Below are 10,945 nucleotides of genomic sequence, written 5' to 3'. Positions count from 1 at the left end.
GATTTTCTGACGTTTCGTGACTTAGTGTAAGTCACTTCTTCAGAGAATAAATAACCAAATTAAAATTAATCCAAGTTTAAATAGTACAACGGAACAATGCAAGAATAATATTATGTGATCAATCAGAAACAGGTCTGAACAAGTTGATGTCATGTCATTTCGGTCAAGGTGATTTATAAGTGTTATGTATGTTAATTTGTGTGTATGTATGTGTGTACACTGTTAAAGATGAAAAGTTGTGTGACATTTATGGTGAGAAAGGATAGAGTTTAAATTGTAATATGGTAGTGTGAATTGTAAATACGATCAGATTGAATGGCTGGGATAGATAGTCCAAGTAGGATGTATGGTGAGGCCTTCTTTTCTATTGAGCGAAGTAGGATTAAGCATTATATGGAATGCTTCAGCTACTCTCATTTCTTTGTAATTGGAAAAGCCTTTTTGCAATATTTTGATATTTTTAAAATCAATTTGGTGGTTGTTGAAAATGGCATGAACTGCTAATGCCGATTTAATTTGAAGTTTGTCCAATTCTACGGGATTGTTAGAACCCAGGACATTATACCACGAATTTGGCTTAGATATGTAGGTGATACATTTGTTGTGATAAAAAAGACTCATCTAAGATCTTTTTCTAAACGGATAAATACGCTTTCATCTCACATCAAATTCACGAAGGAAAATGAAAATGAACATGGTGAGCTACCATTCTTATATTGCTTAATGAAAAGAAATCTAAATGGAATTCTAAATCAATCCATCTACCGAAAGTCTACACACTCCAATCGCTATATTGACCTCCATTCAGCACATCCTATCAGTGCTAAGATCTCGCCAGCCTTAAATCTTTTTAGAAAAGCTAACAAGATCATCACATCAGAAGATAAACAAAAAGAACTAAAGAATGTAATTAGTATCTTACAATTCAATAATTTTCCTATGAAGATTTTCAGAAGCATATTAAAACAAGACGGTTTAGTGCGTTATAATAATAGTTCGAGTGAAATACCATGGTAATTAAAATAACCAATAGTGTCATTGAATAAGAAAAAGAGAAATCAGCGAAGAAGCAGAGACAAACTGTAAATCACCAACGTAGATGATCTATGTCGAAATGATTGGAGGCCTACTCGAGTTAGACGTGAATGCTGTGACAAACTAGCTAATGTCGAAGTCACACCTCGTGATCAGCACCTTAAGTGGACTACCCCATTGACGTATCAAGGTACCATAGATGCTTTGAAGACTGTACAACACAGAGGACGTTATTACAGAAATATATTAGTTAAAGTAGATACAAGCGAAAGTGAGACCACTGCCGCATGGGCCAGTCCATGGCATACGACTAACTGATGCGCGTTGGTTGTCCCTGATCTTGACGAGGATCGATGATCTGCTCGATATTCAATGGCCCAACTGCCGGATGATTTGGTTAGGGCTTAGCGACATTTCGCTGGCCCTACAAAACCATGAATTTCATTTTCTTGATATCCGTTTAAAAAGATTGCCTGATGGTTTATTACAGAGATCGATATACAGAAAACCCACTTGGAATGGACAATACACGAACTTCCATAGTTGGGTCCCATTAGGTAGAAAAAGGAACTTAATTCATTCTTTATCCTCAAGGATCAGGCGAATTTGTTTCAATGACACAATAGATGGGGAACTATTTTATCTTCGACAGACCCTCATCAAAAATGGTTATCCACCGAGATTCATTGATAGAAACTTGGTACCTAGACCCCATGATAAAGCATTGACAGTAGAGAAAAAACTCTATTTATGAATATGGAATTTAAGGGAGATACAGCTGCTGAAATCCTAAATAAACGGATTTCGAAATCAATGAATAAAACATTCCACGCAGCTAAACTTCGAATCATCTTCTCTAGCCGACCTACCATTCTGGGGTGTGTAAAGGACAAACATTCGCTTTGGGCCACTTCAATGTGTATCTATAAATTCACTTGCTCATGTGGGGCATGTTACATAGGCCGCACAAAGCGATCATTATCCAAACGCATCTCGGAACATTATCCGGCCTGGCTTTTGAAAGGGGAGCGAAAAACAATCAAAAGTTCAATAGAGGAGCACTTAATCAACTGTGGACATATCGCTCCAAAAGACTCCTCGTTTAAAATAGTTTACAGAGTCAAAGGAACTGGATCGAAGGGGGTTCGAATCAATATTTTATGCACCTCAGAGGCATTGGCAATCCACAAACTAAAGCCTGAACTTTGCGTGCAGAAACGATTTGTCCAACCTCTTATCCTTCCCTGGCCTTAATGGGTATGTTTCTAGGTGTTTTTTTTAAATGCACTTTTATTATTATCCATATTTTAAATTACTATTTTGCACTTTAAACTCTAATCATCTATTATTATTACCTTTTACAAGTTTTCTTGATTATCATTCAGTTTATTATTATGACCTTTGTTGTTTTGTCGTTTTTCTTCATATCTGTCAATCGTTCAATTGGACTATTATCTGACCCTTAAATTTTGTTCTTCCTTACCCCTTGATTAGTACGTTAACCTCATTTGTTATTTATTGTCGAATCCATTTTTTGTGATACAATCCTTTCTATCCTTCTATAGATATACATTTTCCATATATAACTATATATATACGAATGTACAGCTTAAGTAAATGATTTCGTCGAAAAGAAAATTTTCTTCGCTGATTTTTTTTTTATTTATGAAATACCATGGATTGGTACTACAGTTTTACCATATCGTCATGGTACAACAAAAGAACTTCAAAGAATCTTAAAACAACACAGAATTAAAGTATAGTACAAAACAACGAACACACTACGAAATACTTTAGTTCGCTTAAAAGATAAAATACCTTTCATGTCTACACAGAACTGCGTCTACAAATTAGGTTGTATCGATTGTGATACCTTCTATATTGGAGAGTCATCTAGAGAAATCTTGACTAGAGCCAAAAAAACATATTAAGTACACAAAGTAATCTCCTAACAATCCCGTAAAATTGGACAAACTTCAAATTAAATCGGCATTAGCAGTTCATGCCATTTTCAACAACCACCAAATTGATTTTAAAAATATCAAAATATTGCAAAAAGGCTTTTCCAATTACAAAGAAATGAGAGTAGCTGAAGCATTCCATATAATGCTTAATCCTACTTCGCTCAATAGAAAAGAAGGCCTCACCATACATCCTACTTGGACTATCTATCCCAGCCATTCAATCTGATCGTATTTACAATTCACACTACCATATTACAATTTAAACTCTATCCTTTCTCACCATAAATGTCACACAACTTTTCATCTTTAACAGTGTACACACATACATACACACAAATTAACATACATAACACTTATAAATCACCTTGACCGAAATGACATGACATCAACTTGTTCAGACCTGTTTCTGATTGATCACATAATATTATTCTTGCATTGTTCCGTTGTACTATTTAAACTTGGATTAATTTTAATTTGGTTATTTATTCTCTGAAGAAGTGACTTACACTAAGTCACGAAACGTCAGAAAATCCAATTTTCTACTCATTGGGATATTACAAATATATTATTTATTCGTTTATTTATTTATAATTAATTCGTTAGCTTATCAATCACATCGTTCACTTAGTGATTGTTTGGTTTAGGCTGTACTGAAATAAATTCTAATCATTATTTTGTATTGCCTTCTAAAAATTATACACTGTTGTGCATTACCATAATAATGCTTATCAGGTAGATTGATAATACAAATTATAGGAAATATCTCGAATATATTCTCCCGTCCCCCTCCACAAGTTATTGATCAAACTTTTTATTGAATAGTCATCATAAGGGGTTTTTGTGGATATTATAGTAATTTCAATAATTGAGATCATGATTGAATTGAAGCTAGACCACCATGAAAAATGTGGAAGCACTGGATGGCCGTTTCGACGTATTGTGGGACTTTTCAGTGGTGCGCAACCACGATCCCTCTTCGCGAGTTTCGAACCCAGTGCTTCCAGGCTTCCCATGGTGATCTAGCTTCAATTGACTCATGATCTCAACTATTGGATTAATTATCAGTTAGATACATCCATTTATTTGGTCTTACTATCACTATCACACAAATAACAGTTCATTTAATGATGGAAAAATCAAATTTATAAGAAGAACAGAAGAGAATAAATATTACATATTAATAACATGATTATATTTGTGGTAGTTCTCCAAGTTTCAGCTTCGTACGGTAGAACTGCCTCGACGTTCGTATTGGAGATTCTGACTTTGATGTTGCTTGACAGTTGTTTTGAATTCCATATGTTCATCAATTGTAGAAATGCAACTCTTACTTTGCCAATCCTCGCTTTTACATCTGTATCCGATCCTCCTGTCTCATCGATGATGCTAGCCAGGTACGAGAAAGTTTTCATTTCTTCCATGGTTTTGCCATCAAGTGTGGTTGGGTTGATGTTCTCCGTGATGCATTTGAGGATCTTGCTTTTTCTATTGTGTATGTTGAGGCTTAATACTGCAGATGCTTCTGCTGCACTAGTTGTATTCATCTGTATTTGTTCGTGTGTATGGGATAGAAGGGCCAGGTCGTCTGCAAAGTCCAACTCTTCTTACTGATTCCTAGCTGTCTATTGTATTCTGCGCCTTCCCTCAGATGTGGAGGTCTTCATAATCCAGTCGACCACTAGAAGAAGGAAGAAGAATAGAAGGTGGAGCATGACTGCAGTTGCTTCAGTGCCTCAGCTGGTATATTGTCAGGTCCTGCTGCTTCCCCACTCTTGATTTGTCTGATGGCCGTCCTGGTTAAATGACTGCTACTAAATCTCATACGATTATCTAGTGACCAAGTAACCAATTAAAATCACATTTAAAACACAAATGGAAAATGAAACTCATGGAGAAAGAAGGACACTTTAAGTCCAAGTAGAAATAAGAAATGAAAACTGATATAAAAATTAAGGCTTGTAGAGTGTATTATAATACATTCATCAATTTAAGTAAAATGGGATGACAGAGTAGAACACACACAGGAAAAGCAATTAACTTTACATTTGATCGATCACTGGACAATGACCTATGCCATATGTGTTGAGTCCTTCTTAGTGCTGATTGAATTCTATCGATCAAGCTACAATATGGCTACTACCTTATATCACAACCAAGCGAATATAGTGTTGAATCAATTAGACTAACGGACAAATCTCAACTTATCCTAATGAAATCCATTAGCTCGAAAAAGGACTTGATATACATGACATTGGTCATTACACAGTGATCATTCAATTGTAAATGTATCTCAGCCACAAAGGAGTTCACTCGCGTCCCAAGTAGCTCAGTGGTAACGTTTCTAACTTTAAAGTTATGTGATACAGTATCGAATCCGCTAGACAGTATGTGTTTCTTCAAAACTACGAGTACATCTTGTTGACAAGTGCCAGATAGAAAAAAAAAGTAGTTCTAATATTTCCTGTCAATACTCCACAACCACCACCTTACAATCAACTTTAGAATTTCTTATTCACAATGTCAGTCTCATTTTATTGTTTCCAGATTACAAAGTAAGTTCTGTACAGTAGCATTTGAATTGTTTTTCATAATACAACAATGAATTGTTTCCTTGATTAAAACGTTTTTTTTTTAGTTATTTTGTGTCGTGATACAATAGATTAACCAAGTTTGAATTCATTATGACATGAATACAATGAATAAGATTTATGTCAGTAATTAATTGTATCCTTTAAATAAAGCGAGAATATAGAGATTTAGCTTACATACTGACAAACGTATTCTACTTGAAATGACATTTTTCGACTGTTTTTTTTCTCTATACAACGACAATTGAATAATAGTTTTCAACTTGTGTTTTTGTGAGGAACACAAGTTTTATACCTCAGTCTATCTGGTATTGTGGTGTGGGTTACTTATATTCACATAAGTAGTATATAACAGTGGTCAGGCATAGAATGTATTTCAGCAGAAGATAGATAAGGAAAGAACGGGAACGGTACGCGATTGGTATGAAAAAGCATGAACAATGAAATCTGGGACAATGAGTTGATGTTTGCAACAGTCAAGTTTGATATGATGGATTGATATTTTTCAAATTAACAACTTACTATATGGTTCTCAGATTTTATTGAGATGCTCTGTAATTTCGTGTCAAGTACATTCGACTGTCCCCACTCGTGTTCTTTTCACTGCAGTACTACAGATCTTAGATATGCAGTAACATAAAGAGTGAATACGTTTTCTCGTTCTGTTCAGTGAAACCCAGATGCAGAAGTTGCCAAAGTGATTATTTAAATAAGATCATCACCAGTGCTTAAAGAATCAGATATAAGTTATGACTAAGTACGTAGGCATATACAATGTATTCAGTGCGGACCGATCTCAAATGGAGTAACATTGAAAACCGAGGAAAACGAGACAGTCATATCAACCTAATATCGAACTCCTTAGTAATGCACACTTACGAAACATTCATGAATCTAAAGCAAGATACTTATATCGCAAGGTGAAAGCTGAAATATGGGGATAAGTGAGTTGATGTTCACAAGGATTAGTGCTTGAAATATTTCATTCAATTTGGGACATAAATTGGCAAATAGTCACTTACATTAGTGATACTTGTTACACACCTGAAATCTCTAATTTTCATCAATCAATCGCTAACACAGGGAAAAAAGCTGAATAACTTGATGTAGTACAACTCAATACATACATTAACCAAAGCATGACCTCCAAGGATACAGAAAACCAGCAAATGAAAACTAGAAATAACCAATCAGTAGAAAGCAAAAGTCATCCGAATAAGTGTATACAAGTAAGACTGTAGCATTATTAACAAAAACTAAGTGATTCCTTGATTACTTTAGTACCTAATCTCTGATTCTTCAGATATAAGAAGTACAACCTATAAATTAGATAAATTACCACAAAACTCTCTCAACCAAACAAAAGGTTGTAGTCAATAAATTAAGATTTCATATTCTTTGGAACAACTCTGCCTGGAGCCCCTCTGGGACTACTGCCGATCCAAAGCCCGGATAAAGGAAGAGGGTTGGGCATGAGGTTGGCAACCCCATCCCGTAGAAAACTAACTCTCTAAAAAAACGCTAACCAGAAAAAATTATTCAAACCACTATTTGGAACAGTTCAACATAGTATGTAAAATAATTATCAATTAAAATAGCACACTACTAACTATGAATTCAGTAGTACTAAGGTGAATATAAATTTGATTTATCAAATAATATCAGAAAGGGTTCTGTGGAGATTTTAGAAATTTCACTGGTTGAAATCATGAGTCAAGTGAAGGTAGACCACCATGGAAAACCTGGAAGCACTGGACGGCCGTTTCACCCTAGTATGGGACTCCTCAGCAGTGCGCATCCACGAATATAAATCTAGCTAAAATTACACTAAAAGTTTGGTTCTTATAAGATACATGAAACTAAAAAATTTCATTATTCCTTCAAAATTATCGAAAGAAGAAGACGAAGAAGAAAGAAAGAAAGAGAGAAGGAAGAAAAGAGAAAACGTCACCCAAATCAATTTTAATTTTTCATTTATTTTTACGTTACTTTTTTATTATTTCCCAATGGAATTTTTCACAAACCATAAACTCATTTTATCAGTTAGAAATCATGCATTCTTAACAGTGATAATGATAAAAAACATAAGGTGAAATACACGCGCACGTACATACGTACACACACACACACAGAAACAAGTACCCTAGCACTCGTGCAAATAATAAAACCATCGGCCTCAGGCGACAACTTTTATTCTTAGTAACTGATAATAGAGACACGGTTTGTTTTGTTTTTTTAACTAGAATGAGTTCATTTCTTGCATTAATCTATTTCTTTTTCTCGTCTATTCTTATATGTTTATGATTTGCAATCTTAACGTTATAATGAAAGAATGATATTTTTGATCTGTTTTGTTAAAAGGAGAAATCAGTTTCTTTTTTATTTATATAATAATCTTCTATCATCTGTAATGAAATAGTCTCAACAAATTTACATTACGTCATTCGGTTACAATTTAGTTCATATGTAAATTATACCACTTATATTAAATATTATAGTAGTTAGTCATCACTGACTTTAACATTATAAATTGATCAATAATAAAATTCTCGGAGTTCTGGTGAGAAGCCGTGACCAGTGGAGCTAATCCGTGTCGGGTAAAAACAGGTGTCTACCTCAGTACAATGGAAGATGGTCGCGCTATTTTGTGGATTGGTTGAAGTTAGACATTAACACCGTTGGATCCCGGCAGGCGCAGTGGTCTAGTTGGTTAAGCGCCTGGCTCAAGACTGATAGGTCCTGGGTTCGAATCCCGCGGGGTGGGGGGTCGTGGAAGCGCACTGCTGAGGAGTCTCATAGTAGGACGAGACGGCCGTCCAGTGTTGCCAGGTTTTCCATAGCGGTCTAGCTTCAACTGACTCATAATTTCAATCAAAAATAATTTTATAGTTGAATTCATGAGTCGATACAAAGTAGCATTAAAAGAGTCAAAAAAATAAGCATTCAAACAAGTTATAACAGGTCTAGCTTCAATTGACTAATGAATTCAACCATAAAATTACTAAAATCTCCACAAAACCCCTTCTGATAACGATCAACAATTGATGATTAAAATTTACATACGTTGTAAATTATGTGGCATTTCAATGACTGATGCCACGTTTTTGTTTCGTCAAAATTGATTTTAATAGTCGAAATAAATAAAATAATCGCACGTGTGGGATCGTGAATGCGCACTGTTGAGGAGTCCCATACCAGGACGAAACAGTCATCAAATAAATCCAGGTTTTCAGTAGTTGCCTAAAATTGATCGACTCATGATCTCAATGGAAACTCTACAAACTTATATTGAAAAATAATAATACAGACGTTCCCTGAAGAAGTGGCTCACACTAAATCACGAAGTGTTAGAAATTTTATTTCTTTTTTACACATTAGGACTTTACAAATAGGATTACCAATTTATTTAATTCTCAATTTATTCAAAATTATCTGGTCAAATCGTGGTAATGACACTTACAAACCAATTAACCATACATATGATGGATAACTTATATGACCTTATAACTCATAGTTAATCATAACTCATGACCTCCTTATTGTAAATGAGTATTTGAATAATAATTAGTTAACCATTGTAGCATATTAGAGTACTCTATGACTAGATATACTTTAAAAATATGCTCTAGACAATTAAGTCAGTAAAGTTATACAATTTCATGGAAAAATTAATCTATCCTTTAAAACTACATTAACACCAATATTGTTTTATCTACAGCTACACTGTACACTTACTTACTTACTTACGCTTGTTACTCCTGGTGGAGGAACGAAGGCCATCTACCAGCAGTCTTCATCCAACTCTGTTTTTAGAGCAATTCTTTCCAGTTGCAATTCATCCTTTTCATATCTGCTTCCAATTCTCAACATAGTGTATTCTTCAGCCTTCCTCTTTGCCACTTTCCTTCAAGATTCCAAGTTAGCGCTTGCCTCGTAATGTAGTTTGATGATTTCCGTAGTGTGAATCTTATCCTCCCTATCTACTAGTGATGATCAGAAGACTAATATAATCATCCTTTATATTTAAAGGCAGTTTTTTCAAAATTACAAAACAATACAGAACAATCTTTTAAGTAGTATAATTAGTCTCAGTTATTAAAAATGGAATGACAAAATATCAATTTAATGGATTTCAAAAGATGAAACCCGAACATTTTTCTCCATCAATCATACTTATAGATCTCATAGTATCTAAAAACTTTACATAATTACTACTTAATCAATTCAATAAAATAACTTTACTAATATGAGAACTTTGTGGTGATAGTTTATGTCATTAAACAAACTTTAAACAGCTATTTTGTTCCAGTATAGAACTTTCCAGTTGTACATATCCAGAACCTTACCAAGGGATGACGTCCAGATCTATCGATAGACGCTACACCTAACTGAGTACTACATTGTTTTCAATGGTTATTTAACTATAATCATTCTATGATATAAACTGTATAACAATTTAAATGTAGATGGATTTTCTCTCTTCGTTTCATTGTTATTCATTTGATTTTATAATTTCAAAATATTGTTCAATATGTTCAATAGATTGAATCAACCGCGCCAAATTGAACATTCAACTAAATAAAAGAAAATAAATATTATAATTTATTCTGATTTCTTTCTTAAGAATACAAAAACGGGGAGTTTTAAACAAAAGGAAGATTTTTTTCAAAACAACAATGATATTCATAATAACTGGGGAAACAGATTGTTGGTAAATAATCATGGGAAAAAAAACAAAAAAATCTTTTTGATAATCAACTAGGTTCTTTTTGAAACAGTAACAAACCGTATTAAAATGTGTTATTTGTTTAAATAAAAAGATAAACAATGATAATAATATGGTGGTTAGAGGTGGTCAACAGGAAACCTTGGACCTGGGTTTCGTGTTACTTGGCACTCGTCAGGAAGGTTTACCTGTACTCTTGAGGGAACTGGTGCTCCCTGACGGATTCGATCACGTATCAGCTAGCTTCATAGTTAGAGATATTACCATTGGACTATCCGGGTCACGACTGATCTCCTGTAGGAGTGAGATGTAATCACAATTGACTGATCACTGGGTAGTGATCCATGTCATGTGTGTCAGGTCCTTCTTAGTGTAGAACGAATACGTCGAATCCATCAGGGAACACACGTTCCCTCAAGATTACAGGTATACCTTGCTGACGAGTACCAAATAGCACGAAACCTTAGTCCAGGGTTTCCCGTTGATTACCTCCAACCACCATCTTATCTTAACGTAGTGCACATAATGTCGAGTTACCTAGACAAGTGGCTATTTTGCAACTTCGTCGATAGTTTTCGATCTGCATTAAGAAGGATTTGACACACATGACATTGATCAACGTCCAGTGATCA

The sequence above is a fragment of the Schistosoma haematobium genome, chromosome 5, assembly GCF_000699445.3.
Source record: "Schistosoma haematobium chromosome 5, whole genome shotgun sequence".
Lineage (NCBI taxonomy): Eukaryota > Metazoa > Platyhelminthes > Trematoda > Strigeidida > Schistosomatidae > Schistosoma > Schistosoma haematobium.
Note: the sequence above shows the minus strand (reverse complement) of the source record.